The 18,751-nt window shown below is 43.7% G+C and overlaps 1 long non-coding RNA gene across 1 annotated transcript; it reads right to left on the reverse strand.

Annotated features, from left to right (window-relative positions):
* Positions 1–2,187: 2,187 nt before the first annotated feature.
* Positions 2,188–2,917, reverse strand: LOC119032829. Its single transcript, XR_005079056.1, has 3 exons — positions 2,766–2,917; positions 2,609–2,679; positions 2,188–2,406 (listed from the first exon to the last, which is right to left on the reverse strand). It is a non-coding gene; the product is annotated as an uncharacterized LOC119032829 (long non-coding RNA).
* Between the last annotated feature and the right edge of the window lie 15,834 nt (positions 2,918–18,751).

Genomic DNA, 18,751 nt, shown 5'->3' on the forward strand with positions numbered 1-18,751 from the left:
CAGATTGGAGCACACGAGCAGACCTGTGACATTTGCCGGAGAGAGCTTCATCTTTGTCACTGGAAGATATTATACCTACACGTAAGGCAAAAAAAAAACAAAAAAACATGTGCAATGCCTCTTTGATTGTTGTTCCCCAGGAGCAGCAAAACATACCAGATGAGAAGCAGACCACACAGTGTGCTGATCAAGTGTGTGTGGCATCTGCTTCATGTCGAGAACAGTGAGTGTGTTAGCTGAACATACTGTGATCACATATCACCCGTATAACACGTAGTGTACACCATGAGATCAAACAGAGTGAGAAAACTGAAGATGAGATCAAAAGAAAAAAGAAGGGTTAATTATTAATTCAGCGTTTGCGTGTATGTGTGTTTGCTATATGTGTGTGCACTGTGTGCGCACTTATATATTATACTGTTGGACAAGTTGTGCAGCTCAGTTCAGTGCTGGCACCTCTGAAGCTGTGTGACCCAGTGTAAACTGGATATGTCACACAGGAAGATCTGTAAGAGGTCTCAAGCTGCTATGGCATGCCCGTCGCAGACACACTTCAAAAAGCGAGAGACACACACTGCAGTAATCACAAGCTCACAAAGACAAAAACAAAACAAAAAAACATGTGTATCAGAAACTCAGTAAGAGCAAAGTTGTAACCTCAAGAACTACCAAATAAATACACCCATGACAGAGGGGCGGTCAGACAGCTGACACAAAAACAAACCCATTTAAAAAAATGATCATCATCAACCAGCATGCAAATATGTCAGAGTCAAGAGCAAGAGTTTCTCCAAAGGCAAACATATTGCATAACATTGTCAAAAGAATGAATGAACAAGTCTGATGATGTCAGACGTCCATTTACTGTGTTGCCGAGTGTCTAGAAGTCAGCATGCTAATGAGCTAGCCCCAAGCTGTCCTGTTTCATATTAAGTCTTTTTAACACAAGAGGCAATAGTATGCAGCTTTGTCAGTTTGCCTTTTCTTGTCATGTGTCTCCTGTTCCTGTTTAGTTTCCCCGTCTCAGTCCAGCATTCGATGTTTGGGTTGCTGTGGCACAGGGGTAGAGCCAGTGTCTTGTTATTGAAAGGTTGCTGGTTCAATTCCCCTGGTTTGCATGTCAAACTGTCCTTAGGCAAGATATTGAACCCCAAACTGCTCCTGGTGTGCTGGTTGGCACCAGTGTTGGGAATAACGGCATTACAAACTGTGTTACTTTCTGTCAGTAATGGGTAATCTAACTAATTACTATTTCCATGTTACAACGCCGTTACTGTTACCGACTATTAAATGTGGCACGTTACAAATTGAAGCAGCTCATTGAAGCTGTTGTCATCCCACTCATCTCTCAGTCACCGGAGCAGCATAGCTGTTTTATCTTTCTCCGGTGAGGGAGGGGCGGGACAACCACTTAAAGTGATGGTGATTGGCTCTCTTAGATACAGTGAGAGTTCGTAAGCCAATCAGTGGTGGCGTTCAGTTTACACACAAACCACACACGCACACAGCAGCCTCTCATACACAAACTAGCAGAGGTGAGCTACAGAAATGTGGAGTCCGGGGGTCCATTTCACAAAGCAGGTTTAGTGAAAACTCTGAGTATGTTAACCCTGAAATGAGGGAAACTCTGAGTTTTCCATTTCAAAAAGGGAGGTAACTCAAACCAGAGAAAGAGGGGTAACTCTAGCCTGTTTCACAGAGAGAGGTAACTTAAGCTCTCGGTCAATTACCATGGTAACATACTCTATGAACCTAACCTGGTCAGGACCAGGTTTTTCTCAACAAACCTCCGCCCTCTTTCAGCCACACACGGTATGTGATTTCCTCATTCAGTCAGCAGGCGAGTTTTGGCGTAGTATAGTTCTGCAGTCTGTGTTTTGAGAAAATCATTGCAAAAATCAGTCAGTAGGCCTACATGTCATGTCATGTCACGGCCGTAACCACTTATCCCTTTCCATGGGGTCACGGGGTGTTGCTGCTGGAGCCAATCCCAACCTTGTCTCAGGGTGAGAGCAGGGTACTGCCTGGACAAGTCGCCAGCTCATCGCAGGGCTCGCACTGATGAGCAATGTAGGGTGCTCAAGGAAACTTTGACATGCAGCTCAGCCTTGCCTGGAGCTGGGATTTGAACCTGCGACCTTCCAATCACTAGTTGACCTCCTCTACCCACCAAGCTACAAAAAGTCATGAAAGGGAAATAAATATTTTTATGAATAGGCTTAAAAAAAAATATAGGTCCAGGCGTGTTACATTTTATAAAAGCACTTGTGTCTTGGGGTGTGAGCTCAGAGGATGAGCTCCCTCCAGGTATTCCCTCAGCCTTCCTAAATTCTGGCTTAGGGCCAGCTCCTCTGTCTCCGTTAGAGGTGGCGGTGCTGGGCGGTGCATTTGCTTTCTCTCTGTTGGCTGAGTAGAAGTCTGTGTTAGTTTAAATAGGCTTAATTATTTAACAGAACATGATATAGATGAGAAGACATTTATGTGTGTGAAAACAGCATTATGTTGGGGATAAAACAACTGTACAGTCAAACAGCCACTTAATAATTACTTTACAATGTAAAACATGATCAAAATGAGGTACCCCCATGAGATTGTGCCGAGGTCTTACCTGTTTGAACAATGTTTTTATGTTTCATCTTAAGCTGCTGCCAAGTGCGCTTCTCCCCCGCAGGATTGCGCCTAATGAAATAAATGAATAGGCTACCACTCAAGCAGTTTCCCCTTGTAATATTATTGTGATTGCAAAGGACTACATTTAAACTTACGCATTGACCTGAGCACCAATGTTCTCCCACGCCGCCTCCCTCGCTTTTGCTGCTGCAGCGGTGTTACACTTCCTTCTAAAAACGTGCTCAAACTCACCGTATGAGCGCATTAATATTTCCAATGCCATTGGAGTGAAAAACGTAGCCCTCCTCTTCCCCGTTGCCATGGTGACTCGTTGAATCGAGGCTCCATTGATGCTGTCTTTTTATACTTGTGGTGCACGCGCTGAACTATAATCCCACAAACATAATAACTATTACATTTGTGGGGACGTGAACATCTGTATTGTAATAACTTCCCACAAATGTAATAATACAATAAAAAATGGTGGTAATGGTTGTTGCTTGTTTGTTTGCCTATAAACCTACTACTGATATTGTTTTGTGGCACATACATATCTAGTTTAAATAGATTTATTTATTTGCATAAGCAAAATGCTTCTTGTTAATGAGGATCATCTTTATCTCACCGCTGTCCGCAGTGCTGTGCATCGCCACCTGTGTGAACATGTTACATCCAAATGAGTCAGAAGCAGCAGCCCGTTCCTAGTCGTGGTCTTACATTAAGAAAAATAATTTTGGGCTGTTTTGGGTTTATATGTGTTTCAGAATTAACAGCTTTAACATAAAGAGCCTAGTCAACATTCAAATGATAAGCTGTAGTTAACAAATTTTTAATACCTAAGGGCTGTAACACCTGTTATTTAACAGAGCTGAATAGAGTTTATTGACAGAGGAGACAGATTGTGCTTGACAGAGGGAGATAGCTAGCTTGAAAAAAAAAAAAAAAATCTGTGAGGCAAACATTGCTTGCCATTTAAATTTAAATTCCCATTGGCAATACAAGTTTGAAGAAATCTGGATTTATTGCACATTTGTAAACACAACACTTATCAGTCTATAGGCAAGAATCTAAAGGTTTATTAATTCAGTTTTATTCAGATTCGCTTTATTGGCATCACCAAGAACCTCGAAGAATACCCAGCACTAGAACAGCCAAGATTCAAATTTATATGCGCAATAACTTTGCTGAATGAAAAAATGCAATACTGCTGTTACATGATTTTTCCTGAAAGTGTCTGTATTTTAATTCAGAACAGTTTTTATATAAATTACACAAAAGAAAAATGTTTTACCTATTTTGGCCATAAGCGGTCATATTGACGGCACGTCCTTTGGCAGGGTTTGCTATTTTTCATTGTCTCTTCTCTACCTTTGTTAACAGTCTCCAGCTGTGCTTCTTCGTGAATTTACTTGTAAGTGAATTATTATATAGTTGTATTATATGGCCTGGTTGAAACCATGGGCAAACAAAAACCCCTCCGTGAAACAGCAAGGCGAGCTGTTCAACGCTTAAGTATGGTGATGCGACTCTGACTGCGTACCAGGGAAATCTGAGGAAGAATGACTGCACCCTGGGCACTGTGCACACAGGTGTGGGCACCTTTAGTGTGGCGAAGGCAAAACCAGAGTCTGTGATGTACTACAACAACACTAAATACGGCGAGAATGTTCTGGACCAGATGGTGAGGACGTACACCGTCAAAGGCGGTACGGAAGTTGGCCAGTGACGGTCTTCTATGACGTCCTCGACCTGGCTGGGACCAATGTCAGCATCTTATTCAAGAAGCACCAGCAGCAGGAGAGCCCGGAGGAAAGTCCTGCAGTGGCTGGCAGAGGAGCTGAGGGCAGAATATATGGAGGGGAAAGCGACTGCGGCAGTCGGCACAAGGTGGGCAGCAGCGGAGGCAACCACTGCAGCAGCAGCAGGCACGGAGACGGAGGCAGTGCTGGTCCAAAAGAGCTGCAAACGGAGCCAAATGCCGGACACCTGACACGCCACGAGTCCGTGTGTGGTAACTGTGCAGTAGCACTAAGGGCTGCAGCATCTGGTTCCGTCTCCACAGTTAGCTTCGGCTTCATCAGCACTGCAATTAGTGACTAGTGTTGTGTTGGTCCCGAACGTGTCGTGTTCAGTTGAGCTCAGCTGTGAGCATGTCGGCCGGGAACTGCCGCGACTCACTCATGTCGCGAACGACAGCGTGCAGGCGGGGAGGGACTGTTGTTGACGCCTGAGCGAATCTGACTCGTGATTCGTTCACTGCGAACGAACGACATGTATCAAACATGTATATAACATGTATCCGTCGAGCGTGTGCTCAACAGGCTTAATGGGCTATTGTGAGACTCATGGCTCATGACAGGCTGTAACATGGACATGTACAATATGAATAGAAAAATGAAAATGCTGGAATACATTACTGTCTCCGCCAGTGGGGGAGTAAGCGCACGCTCGATGGATTGACTAGTTTGGTCTAGCTACCGGAAGACACGGATGTCAACAATGTATGTAGCTCCTTGCACAAACACACTGTTTTAACTACTTTTTCATTCATTTTGAGTCATACATGCTACAGTGCTGTGTTGTAAGCTGTCTGCTGATGTTGCATGGCTTTTGGGGTGAGATGTGGAGCATGTTAAGAAGCTTAAAACACAGTGTAAAGTTCTGACCCTATGCTGTTAGCTGTCAATACTAACTCTCCATTCACGGAGCCCTGTAATGGTTGGACCAAATGTGTTCACGTCTTCGGTACTGGCAAGCCAAGGGTAGCTTGAGCAATGAAGCTGCATAATTAAATCGACCAAAATTCTCTTTTAAGGCTTTCACACTCAGTGAGGGTGTGAGATCAGTGTCACTTACATAAAAAAGAAACTTAACTAGAACTAATTGTAGCCTATAGCTTAGTTAGTTTTCAAACAAATGGTTATGAATTGCACAAGTATTATTATCATTAGTAATAATATTATGAAATATAAATTTACAATAACAGTATACATTACTATCTTTGTTGTTGTTGTTACTATCAGGCCCTAACCTGTTTTTCTTTCTCTCAGATATGTCACTGCGCCAAAGGTGATTCTTCAGGCAAGAGGGTTACAGAAGATAGCTGCAAACATCCGAAAAGATGAAAACCAGTCGAAATCCTGTGGCAGATTCGGTACTGGAGGTCTGTGCTTTTGTGGAGGAGCCGCTCATACCAAGATCTTCAAACCCCCTCACATGGTGGCAAAGCAGAGGTGTGGTCTAGCCAAGACTCTCTGAAATCATGAAGAGGAGACTCTGTATTGTGGCCACATCTGTCCCATCGGAGAGGATTTTTAGCAAGATGGGGCAGATAATAATGGAGAGGCGAAATCAGCTCAGCTCATCCAAAGTCAGCCAGCTCGTGTTTTTAAATGCAAATTTGGAGTAGATCTGGAGTTGATCTTTTGATCAAAATACCTTGGGAGAGAGCATAATGTGCAAGGACAATCATTCATTTGTTTGACACTTTTAGTGTGTTTGTTTGTTTAGTTTCTTGATTTTTATATTTGTTTTTGTATTGTTTAAGCTATTTATTTTCTTTTTGATTGCATATTTAAGTTCATATTTTCTTTATCATATTTTTAGATGTAGGCTACAGATCATTTAGTTTTTATCTTGGCATTTCTGGCTCTCAATTTAATATTTGTTTGTATTATTTAAGCTATTTATTTTCTTTTTGATTGCATTTAAGTTGATATTTCATTCCTAATATTTAAAATGTACAGTATTTATAATAGTTTTAGTTTGTCATTTTGCTTTTTTACTTGTCCAGGGAGTACCCTGCCATCGCCCTGAGACAAGGCTGGGATTGGCTCCAGCAGCAGCACCCCGTAACCTCATGGAAAGGGATAAGCGGTTATGGACAATGACATGACATGACATGACATTTTGCTTTTTATTTATTATTTCCCACTTTAATTTATTCAATTAGGATATTTCTTGTTTTCATTTCAGTGCAATAAAACATGTTTAACAACCAGACATTTAGACAGGCTGGAAATGCATGCACATAGTGTTCTGTCTTCACAAGGGAATACATAATATAAAATAGTGCATATAGTACCCTTACATTAATACACATCTGTAAAATCTGACTGTCACTCACTCGCCTGCACACAGAGAACTGTGATGACGTGATTCACGTTAGTACTGTGATTCGTTCATGATTTGCGAACCTACTGCACACAGAGAACTGTCAATGAGGATGTGATTCTCGTTCACGTACTGTGCTGAAAGTGGCGCTGCGTCACTCACTCACTCACTCAGGGCAGAGGAGTTGATTCACGTTCAGTCACCGTACTGCTAAAATTAGCGCTGTGTTGCTAACATCTGTGTAGAATCATGTTCATCATCAAGTGATTTTACTGGACAGTAAAAGTCACTCACGTTCGAGAACGTGATTCTCAGCGACACAAATCACATCCTCAGTGAGTCCTCAGCAGGTTGTGAATCACGTTCGCACCGTCATTCAGTGCGTTTACATGACACTTCAGAAAAACGTATTACTGGGTTAGTCCATCTATGATCAGATCTTTAAGATGCATGTATACACCTTAGTCTGACTAAAATCGGACCGGATCAGATTTCTCATGGTCGAATTAAAGCACCCAGATTATTTGATTGATAGTCACATTACTCCTGCATGTATACGTTGCAGCGGATCGGATCGGATTTTTGCGATTTTTCCCCAGGGCGGTGAGCCGGAGGTAGACAGACGGCAGCGGTGGCGTCATTCCTCCGAAATCACCGCAAGAAAGAGCGCCATTATGCATCTAGTTTGCGTAATTATCATGTACACCATATACGAAGTGTACAAAGATGTAGCTTCGTCTCGCTTTTTGTATGCCATCTTTCTTGAATGCCGAGGCAGCTGGTGATGTAAAGATGTCAGCCGGAGGTGTTTCTGTGACCACTAGTTGAAATGGGTACAGTGCCACCTAGCGTACCAGGATCTGTCATGCTCCGGCCTAATGATCCGATTTTCTCACCGGCATGTATACTCGGATAATTACAGTTGTCTGATTGAGTGGCATAGTCGAACTATGGCTGTAATCCGACTAAGCTGTGCATGTAAACGCACTGACTCACTCATGATTCGCATTGCTGAGGACGTGATTCTGGTTCACGTACTGTGCTGAAAGTGGCGCTGATTCACTCACTTACTCAGGGCAGAGGATTTGATTCAGGTTCAGTAACTGTACTGCTAAAATTAGCGCTGTGTTGCTAACATCCGTGTAGCATCAAGTTAAGTGATTTTACTGTGCACAGAGGACACTTTCAGCGTGTAATAACTTTAGTGCATGTATACCACTCAAAGCAGCGCTGCGTCTCCCGCGAATGATTGTGTACTATAGTCCGTGAACGCATCATCCCTCAGTAAGTGAACGTTTAGTTCAGGGAGTTGGAGAGCACTGAACGATTCGGCGAACAAATCTTTTGAACGAATCATTTTAATGAATGGATTATAGAGATTCAGTACAGTAAAAAGAACTACCGTTCCCTTCACTATTAGTGACTGCAGTTCTTCCTCCTCATGCTCTCACTGCTTTGTGGACCAACCCAACTCTGACTGATGGGGGACGGGGGGTAGGGTGATGGGGCCATGTAACCGTGATTTATTATTATTGTTGTTATTTTTATGTAATTGATATTCATAAATGAGTAATGTATGGTCTTTCAACAATTTCCAGTGAATAATGTACATTTATGTAAAAGATTTTTAAAGCTTGTATCATGAGGTGCCCCCCGACTGGCTGTCAGTGGTTGGTGCCCCTGGGTACTTGCCCAATCCAGTCTATGGATAATCCAGCCTTGTGAAGCATCTCTCAGCACCACATGCTTTACAACACTGGCGGCCACAAACACTGTTGTTGAATGATAGTAGGCCAGGTGTGACTAACGTGAGCTCTGCTAACAAAGAAGGACACAGAGCTGTCCAAGCAGCTAAAGCTGGATTTTTCTGCTCTAGTTTCCCAAAAACTTGGAACCCAGACTGAACTGAATACAATGATAGGCAGGTGTGTTGTTGAGAACATGCTCCTGTTATCAACAGTTGAATCAGACTTCAGAGCACTCACTGGTAAAATACCGGGGAGAGCAGGTGCCAGTCCGCCATGCAGAAATACATTTTCTAAATACATTGATGCCAAGTACGCTAAAATGAATGCCAAGCTCAAAAGGGGGAATAATTAAAAGTAATTTAATAGTTACTTTTTCTGGTAACTAGTTACTTTTATAGTGGAGTAATTCTGTTACTAACTCAATTACTTTTTGGAAGAAGTAGCTAGTAACTATAACTAATTACTTTTTAAAAGTAACGTGTCCAGCACTGGTTGGCACCTTGCATGGAAGCCACCACCACTAGTGTATTAATGTATGTATGTATGAATACTGTGAGTTGCTTTGGACAAAAGCTTCTTCTAAATGTAAATGTAGCATTTGTTCTGTTTTACTCCTTATGATCCTAGCTCTTCACTGGTTTGTATTTAATTTAGTTTTTTGTTTCTCTTGAGTTTTTTTTTGGACTTTTCTTTGCCTGTCTTTTGCTTCCTGTGCTTTCTGCCACCTGCCCTTTGCCCTTGCAGTTTCACTATTGGATTTTACATTGTTCGGGTTGTGACTTAAGATTTCAGCTTTATTTCAATAAAGCTAGCTGTTTGTTGCTGTTTGAGTTTGTGTTTAGGTCCTTTTTTTATTAAAACCCAACATATCTTTAATAATGATAATTAAAAAAACTTTACTATGATTACACAGTGATGCACTAGTTTTTCTGTCTTTTGTTAATATGTTTGTCAAGTATGCATTTTGATAAATGATTGTGATGTCAATGCGGAATCATTCCCACAGTGTGGTCTGGCATCATTTGCTTGATACATCAGGTTCCCTTACACAGCCGCTAAACAGTCTAACATCAAAATGCAAGTTGTAACGGAGTCCGGTTTCCCAAATGTAATCGAGGCTATGCAATGTTGCAATGACAGCGGGGGGGGGGGTTATTGAACGTGCCAACGAGCTGAATCTGTTCTTTAATAGATTTGACGAGAGGGCTCCGAACTACCCCTCCCCCAGCTTCTCCTCATCCACCCACCTCCAAACGTCTGGCCCTGCTGTGCCCCCTCCCACACAGCTCTTTCCGGACTTCACCCTACCTGTCCTCTCTACCCCACCATCATCTCCCCCCACACCCACCAACACACATGGCACACTGACGTTCACAGCAGAGCAGGTGAGGAAGGAGCTGTGCAGACTCCGCCCAGGCAAGGCAGCAGGTCCCGACGGTGTCAGCCCGAGGGTCCTCAAAGCGTGTGCATCCCAGCTGAGTGGAGTCCTGCAGCACATCTTCAACCTGAGCCTGAGTCTGCAGAGGGTCCCTGTGCTGTGGAAGACATCCTGCCTGGTTGCGGTACCGAAGAAGACGCGTCCCAGCACCCCCAGCGACTACAGATCGGTGGCACTGTCGTCCCACCTGATGAAGTCTCTGGAGAGGCTGATCCTCTCACTTCTTCGGCCCCTGGTCAGCTCATCACTGGACCCTCTTCAATTCGCCTACCAGCGCAAACTAGGAGTGGAGGACGCCATCGTCTTCCTGCTCCACCGCGCCAGCACCCATCTGGACAGATCGGGAAGCACTGTGAGAATCATGTTTTTTGACTTCTCCAGTGCGTTCAACACCATCCGGCCTGCCCTGCTCGGGAGCAAACTGACGGCGATGCGGGTGGACCCTCACCTGGTTTCCTGGATCACGGACTATTTGACAGGTTGACCACAGTATGTCAGACTGCAGGACGGTGTGTCTGACACTATGGTCAGCAGCACTGGGGCACCAGAGGGAACTGTTCCCTCACCATTTCTGTTCACCTCGGACTTTCAGTTCCGCTCTGAGACCTGCCACCTGTAGAAGTTCTCGGACGACTCTGCAATTGTTGGCTGTATCAGTGAGGAGAAGGAGGAGGAGTACAGGGGTGTTGTGGACTCCTTCGTCGATTGGTGTAAGAATAACCATCTGCATCTTAACACCACTAAGACAAAGGAGCTAGTGGTGGACTTCCGCAGGAGGAAAGTCGCACACACACCTGTCTCCATCAACGGTGTGACTGTTGAGGTGGTCCAGGATTACAAATACTTTGGAGTCCACCTGGATAACAAACTGGACTGGGCCAAGAACACAGAGGCTGTGTACAAGAGCCGATTCTATTTTCTGAGGAGACTCAGGTCCTTCAATGTCTGCAACATCATGCTGAGGATGTTCTACCAATCGGTGGTGGGTAGCCAGTGCCATCTTTTTTGGGGTTGTGTGCTGGGGCAGCAGGCTGAGGGCAGCAGACGCCAACAAGATCAGTAGGATCATCAGGAAGGCTGGCTCCGTCCTGGGGGTCCAACTGGACTCTTTGGTGGTGGTGTCTGAGAGGAGGATGCTGTGCAAACTGCATAGTATCCTGGACAACAACATTCACCCTCTCCACCAGGTGCTAAAATCACACAGCAGCACCTTCAGCAGCAGACTCATCCCACCCTGATGTAACATGGAGCGCCTGAGGAAGTCTTTTCTACCTCAGGCCATCAGACTGTTTAATGCATCCACCTCTGGTCACGGGAGGGACAGTGGAGACACTGTCACCTGAGCCAAATCAAATCAATATCATTCCCTATCACTTCCATCACTTATTGAGTGTGCACTGGACCCTGTAAATCTCCTGCACTGGACTTAGTAAATTGCTGCTATTTCATGCTTTCATGCTATTTCGTGAAGGATCTCCAGGCGTGTTTGGACTCTACTGACTGGGATGTGTTCAGGACTGCTACCAACAGTCTGGATGAGTACACAGAGGCTGTGACATCATACATCAGCTTCTGTGAAGACTGCTGTGTTCCAACACGCACCAGGGTGAGTTACAACAATGACAAACCCTGGTTCACAGCCAAACTCAGACAGCTAAGGCTTGCAAAGGAAGAGGCCTTCAGGAGTGGGGACAAAGACAGATTCAAAGAGGCGAAGTACAAGTTTAGCAAGGGGGTGAAAGAGGCTAAACGACAGTACTCTGAGAAGCTCCAACACCAGTTCTCAGCTAACGACTCTGCGTCTGTCTGGAAAGGGCTCAGGCAGATCACCAACTACAAGCCTAAAGCCCCCCACTCCATTAACGACCGATGCCTAGCCAACGACCTGAACGAGTTCTACTGCCGCTTTGATAGACAAAGGGACAGTCTTGAAACCATCCCCCACGACACCTCCCAACAGCTCCAGCTCCAACTCCAGTCACCTCCACCAATGCCCACCTTAATGGGCCCCCCCTCCTCAGTGACGACTCTTTCCATCCATGAGAGGGACGTCAACAAACTCTTCAAGAGACAGAACCCCCGGAAAGCTGCTGGACCGGTTTCGGTCTCCCCATCCTCCCTGAAGCACTGCGCTGATCAGCTGTCCCCAGTGTTCACAGACATTTTTAACACCTCACTGGAGACCTGTCACGTGCCAGCCTACTTCAAGACCTCAACCATCATCCCTGTCCCCAAGAAGCCAAGGACCACCGGACTTAATGACTTCAGACCCGTCGCCCTGACCTCTGTGGTCATGAAGTCCTTCGAGCGCCTTGTGCTCTCTCACCTCAAGGACATCACCGACCCTCTCCTGGACCCCCTGCAGTTTGCCTACAGAGCCAACAGGTCTGTAGACGACGCTGTCAACCTGGCCCTCCACTATATCCTCCAGCACCTGGACTCTACAGGAACCTACGCCAGGATCCTGTTTGTGGATTTCAGCTCTGCTTTCAACACCATCATCCCAGCTCTGCTACAGGAGAAGCTCTCCCAGCTGAACGTGCCTGACTCCACCTGCAGGTGGATTACTGACTTCCTGTCTGACAGGAAACAGTGTGTAAAGCTGGGAAAACACATCTCCGATGCACAGACTATCAGTACCGGATCCCCCCAGGGCTGTGTTCTTTCTCCTCTGCTCTTCTCCCTGTACACCAACAGCTGCACCTCCAGTCACCAGTCCGTCAAGCTCCTGAAGTTTGCAGACAACACCACCCTCATTGAACTCATCTCTGATGGTGACGAGTCCGCCTACAGGTGGGAGGTTGACCACCTGGTGACCTGGTGCAACCAGAACAGCCTTGAGCTCAATGCTCTAAAGACAGTGGAGATGGTTGTGGACTACAGGAAGAACTCAGCCTCACCTGCCCCATCACCGTCTGTGACTCCACTATTGACACTGTGGAGTCTTTCCGCTTCCTGGGACCAATCATCTCCCAGGACCTCAAGTGGGAGCTGAACATTAGCTCCCTCATCAAAAAAGCACAGCAGAGGATGTACTTCCTGCGGCAGCTGCAGAAATTCAGTCTGCCAAAGACAATGATGGTGCACTTTTACACAGCCATCATTGAGTCCATCCTCACCTCCTCCATCACCATCTGGTACGCTGCTGCCACCGCCAAGGACAAGGGCAGGCTGCAGCGTGTCATTCGGTCAGCAGAGAAGGTGATTGGCTGCAACCTCCCGTCTCTTCAGGACCTGTACACCTCCAGGACCCTGAGGCGTGCAGGAAAGATTGTTGCTGATCCCTCCCATCCCGGTCACAAACTCTTTGAGACACTCCCCTCTGGCAGGAGGCTGCGGTCCATCAGGACCAAAACCTCACGCCACAGGAACAGTTTCTTCCCGTCTGCTGTCAGCCTTATCAACAAGGCCTGAATCCCCCCTGACACTCCTCACACTCCACCTCTACCACTGACTCCACTGTCACACTGACAGCACCATAACTCTATGCGTTACATTAACGCTCAGCTTGAACTACCTATTCATTTGCACATTTTCATTTGCACATCATTTCTGTAATTGTTCACTGCCAGCTGGTATGCTCCTTTTATCCTTTTTCCCAAAAAACAGATTGTGTATATATATTTATATTGTATAGTTATATTTTCTACTTTTTAAAATAGTTTATATTGTTAATTTGTTATATTTTCTATTCTTTAAATAGTTTATATTGTTAATTTGTTATATTTTCTATTCTTTAAATAGTTTATATTGTTAATTTGTTATATTTTCACTTAATAGTTATTTGATGCATGCACCAACATCACCACAACAAATTCCTCGTATGTGTAAAATCGTACTTGGCAATGAAGCTTTTCTGATTCTGATTCTGATTCTGATGCTGCTGCTAAATTTATTATTTTTATCACCTCATACCACTTGTCACTTTATTCAATCTTATTGTGTACTTTTATTTCAGTTTTATGCTGCTCACTGTTGGTTTACATTCTGTGTACTTAGTAATTTGTTTATTTATTACTTTACTATATTTATTACTTTTGTATTCCTTTCTCACTTTGTTTTACTACTGTTGCACGACAATTTCCCTCGGGATAAATAAAGTTTTCTTGAATCTTGAATCTTGGGAGGATAAGTCATTCTGTACGTTAACTAGAAACATGTTCTCCCCAAGGGAGATTGCTATGCCTGGATGCCACTAGACTACTCTACCAGCCACAAAAAGGATGCACAATGATCAGGGTGTGTGCTGTGTTGCACAATCTGGATGTGAATGCATCAAACCTGATACTCCCTGTTGAACTCGGTGCTGAACACCAGCCAGCAGTAGCAGCAGTCCAACTGTGACTTGATATAATGCAGCCATACAAAACTCGGTCTGTCAAGTGAACATTTTATGTTTTATTGAACAAGTAGATGATGGATACACTTTGGTTATTTTTCTACAAGATGTTTAGTGTACAGTTTATTTTAGTCAATGATTCTTTTAGTGTTACTTGCAGTTCCTTCAGGTCCATGGCAGGATTATCAATAGAATTGAGGATGAAATTCTGTCATTGTAGGACAGTGATGGTACAGGCATGTGTCGGGCAGGTGATGGATGCGGATTAAAAATCCCAGACCAACTGCTGGCCAGACAGAGGGATCAGGCTAAACATAATCATCATCTGTGAATAAAATATTGTACATTGAAACAAAGGACAGTGCATTTGTATTTTATTGCAAGTCAAATTACTTTGCGTTTCAAATTGAGCAACTTATCAAGATCCATCTGGACAGGTGTTGTGTCTTCTATCATTGGGCACAAAGCCACTAATGACAGTTTGACCCAGGATAGCCACCATGCCAGAACTTCCAAAAATTTGGCTACCAAATAATACTCATTTTTGTCAGTAAAATTCCATTTCTTTTTTTTTCGAAAAGTTTCTTACTTGCTTCCGCCCTTTCTCCTCAGCTAAACTAAATTCTGGCCCTTTATATTCAGGTAAACAGGTAATTGAGGTTGTGTTTAAAGCCAATAAAAGTAAATTGTGGGAATGGTCAGAGGGCTGATTGCAAACAATTTTCGAGTTGTATGAGGAAAAGATATGTGGGAACACTTGGGGTTTTATAAATCTGACAAAAAGACTGCGTCTTTTTTTCTTTACATACAGATTTGTACATCTCAGTATACAAGTTTTATACCTTTGGATCCAGGAGTCGACCTGAGGTATGGTGCAGGCGTTCTTCTGTGAGGGACGGCTCTTCTGTTTCTTATGAATTATTTTTCTCTTAGATTAGACTAAAACGGGGAAAGCAGCCTGGCTTTCTCCAAAGTCAATATCATACCTATCTCTACAGCTCACAAATGAATGTGTTATTTTTTATTTGATGAAGCTGGACACAACCAGCCATTAGTATAGGCTTAACAATTGAGACACAATGTGTTAACAATTACACTTTAGAATTGTCTGTTACATATAATTGAATTTAAGCTGACTTGGTTAGCTAGCTTGGTTGGTGACACAGGAACTGCTGGGTTTTCCTGGGCACTCCACTGAGATTGGTTGCTATGTCCGTACTTGCTTAAATTTATGAAAAAGAGGGCTTATGAGTTAACAGTGTGACTCAGGTATAGGCTTTATTATTGTTTAGACAGGGGATTGTGACATGTATTTTCCTCAGTAAACACACCGACTTCTTCGGCTGTGGCATGGTGTGTGTGGAGGTGCAGCCTGCCTTGTGGACGCCCTGCCTGTCCACTCTGCGTGTCCCTGAGACACAGCTTAGAACCAGAGAGGTTGATGCATTTAGCAGGTAATATACAGTGGGCATTCTGCTGTATCAGCATCAAGTTTGGTCATTTATATTACAAACCAACTGCAACAAAAATACAGACACAACCAGAGAAACTGAATGCAGTCTGACACAGTTGAAATCCACAATCCTGAAACTCTTCTATGCTGCCTGTGATTGGTTGTTTCATTGTATCTACCACTGAGGTAACAACTAATCACAGAAGAGCTCCCAGCTGAGAGTTCCTCCTCATCCCTCTTGCCCATCCGTTATAGCTTTAACCAGGCTTCTTGCCATTGACATGAGCTGATCGCAGCCACAACAGACAGACTTTCATATCATAACAGTTTCCTGTGAACTGGGCTGGGCAAAGCTGTGACTTTGTGCATTATGGTGTGATTTGATTGTTGATGTGAAAAACCCATCAAATGTGTTTCACTGGAAAATTCATCTCACAATACAAATATGATGCGTATTTTCCTTTAAACATATTCACCTTAATTGTGACATAGGAAAAATACACAAATACATAAAATGCAAGCACAGTATGTATTGTGTTTTAGTTAGTTGCTTGCTTGATTTGTTTTCACCCAGACATTTGAATCATACACAGTTGGTTGATAGAAGATACAGATGCTGATCAAAATTCCCCAGCCTACCAGTAGAATAAATGTGATATAGAAAAGTTGAAGAAATCTGGCTTGTACAGCATAGTACAGGACAGTACAGTACAGCAGACTGTCAAACCTATGCTGCTTTCTCTACTTTTGCCCCAAGATACTAAAGGACAGGTGGGTCATCCTTAATGATAACAGCTTCAACAAGTTCAATGGACTGCTGGGCTTCAGGGATGGACAGATTGAGTGCTCTGTGTTTCATCAGAGGTATGACGGTGAGACAGAAGAATGGCAGCCAGAGCATCTTGATCAGCAATCCCAACAGTTCTGCATGGCAGAGTTTTCAATACTTAAATAGAGATTTTGAAAATCCTTTTATGCTCCCCCATTCCATCTTGCTTTGCATCCAAACTCCTACCCCACCCACGGTAATCAAACATAAGCCTACTGCTTCCTGTAAAATGATGTCTTTCTTAGCACATGAGCCACTGGAGAAATCATCCTGGATTATAAATAGAGTAAGAGAGTGCCTCTTCGTCTCTCATTAGCAGAGCGGAGGAGCACACAGATTCAGAATTGCAGTCATTTCTGCTTGTTTGGGCTAATTATGTGCTTTGGAAGCAGAAAACAGAGCAGCAGGACATCGCTCTAATTTGTATCCTCTAAAAAATATATTTTTTAGAAACACAGCAGGAAAAATAACAAAAAAAGGAGAATGATTAAACAAAGCCAGAATGTGAAGTTAGTAATGTAAGGCATACAAATCGCCTTTCTAGATTTAGAATATTAATTAATTAAATGTAAATTAGGTCAGGCAGTTAAATGTCCAATGCACTTGCCAGACATGAGGGGCATTCTCTGCAGTGTGGAAATAATTCACAAAATGGAACAAAAATTCCAATTTGTTGGGTTTTCCCTCAAAAAGACTGCAGATATAGGGGGAATGTTTAGTTAGGTACCTAATATCAAAACTTCAGTCCACTCCTCTCCAGTGGTTTCTTTAGAAGCCACAGCCAGAGACAAGCAGCAGGGCTCTGAGGGGTCATACGTACATGAGCTCAACCTCCTGCTTGAGCTTAGCAATGCCTGGCTACCATGAACACCAGAATCAAGCTCATCCATGAGGCAAGCAAGATTTTGATTTTTGCTATTTCCATTAAAAATCAACACCCAGCTTGGCACTATTTTCACTATTTTATAGTTTGAGCTTCTATAAGAAAATAACAATAAATTAGCCAGGGAGGGATAGGGAACCATACACATAAAGGTCTCTGGTTGGATGTTGTGGTTCATCATCAGGGCCATAAATTTGTCCATCACCACACTGTTTGTTCAGTGATGATGCCTGTGACGCTGAGAGTAAAGAAGGGGGACTCAAATGCGACAGTGGGCATGCAGGCAGGCAGGCAGGCAGGCAGGCAGGCATGCAGATCAATTGCAGAGCTTTGTTCCAACGTAAACCATTGTAACAGTTTAATAGAACTGCAGGAATAAGCAAACACCATAGACAACTCAACCTATACTTAACTAAAGACTAGACTTAAATACAAACTAAACTAGCGAATAGATGAGGTGCAGTAGGAGACAAGCAGAGAAATGCAGTTGAGGGGAATGAATGGAAGAAAATAGAGGGAAGGAGTTTATAAGCTGGGGAAACACTAGGAACAGGGTTGATGAAGGTTCTCAGTCATCCAGATCTTCAAGTGCTGTATCGCGGTCAACTTGACTTGTTTCAGGTTCTTGAAGACATTTCACCTCCTCATCCAAGAAACTTCTTTTTTTAGTTTAGGAGTTTATTGAACAGGGACAAATACATTGTACATTGTTTCATATAAAATATAAAATAGATGCCATGCATACAGGTTTCAAGTCAAGACTAATTTGCAACCCCTGTCCCTGGCTAGGCCTTTACTAAAAGTTACATATGAATAAGAATACAGAACACATCAAATGCAGGGGACATAGGGCCAAAAAGGAGGAAAACAAATAATGTGGGTGTACACGTGCATGGGCAGGTCTTCAGTTCCAACCAACTGGAGGGGAGCTGCAGGCTTTAAAACTGTGCGTGGGAGTTTCTTTACAGAGGTGTTATAGATAGGTGTGAGCACTGTGTTCTTAGGGCCACTTGTGGGTTGTTGAACCAACCAGCCTTCATGTAGGTTGCTAGGGCTAGTCGATCCCAGGTGTGACTGGGGAAGGAATTCAGTACTACATTGTAGGTGGATGATCAATAATGTCGTAGGCTGGGGTGATTGAGGTTTAAACCAGACAGGTATGGGGGGAAATCAGGCTGGGGAAGAGCACAGGGGCACAAGAACACAGGAGGGAAACACAGGTGAGCAGGGAAAGTGAGAAAAGAGACAAAGGCAGGAAGTTGAAAGAGAAACATGACACACGAGGAGAGAACCTATGAAATATGTAAAATAAATGTATCTGTATTCTGTAATCATGTC

Source organism: Acanthopagrus latus, chromosome 14 (genome assembly GCF_904848185.1).
Source record: "Acanthopagrus latus isolate v.2019 chromosome 14, fAcaLat1.1, whole genome shotgun sequence".
In the NCBI taxonomy this organism is placed as follows: Eukaryota; Metazoa; Chordata; class Actinopteri; order Spariformes; family Sparidae; genus Acanthopagrus; species Acanthopagrus latus.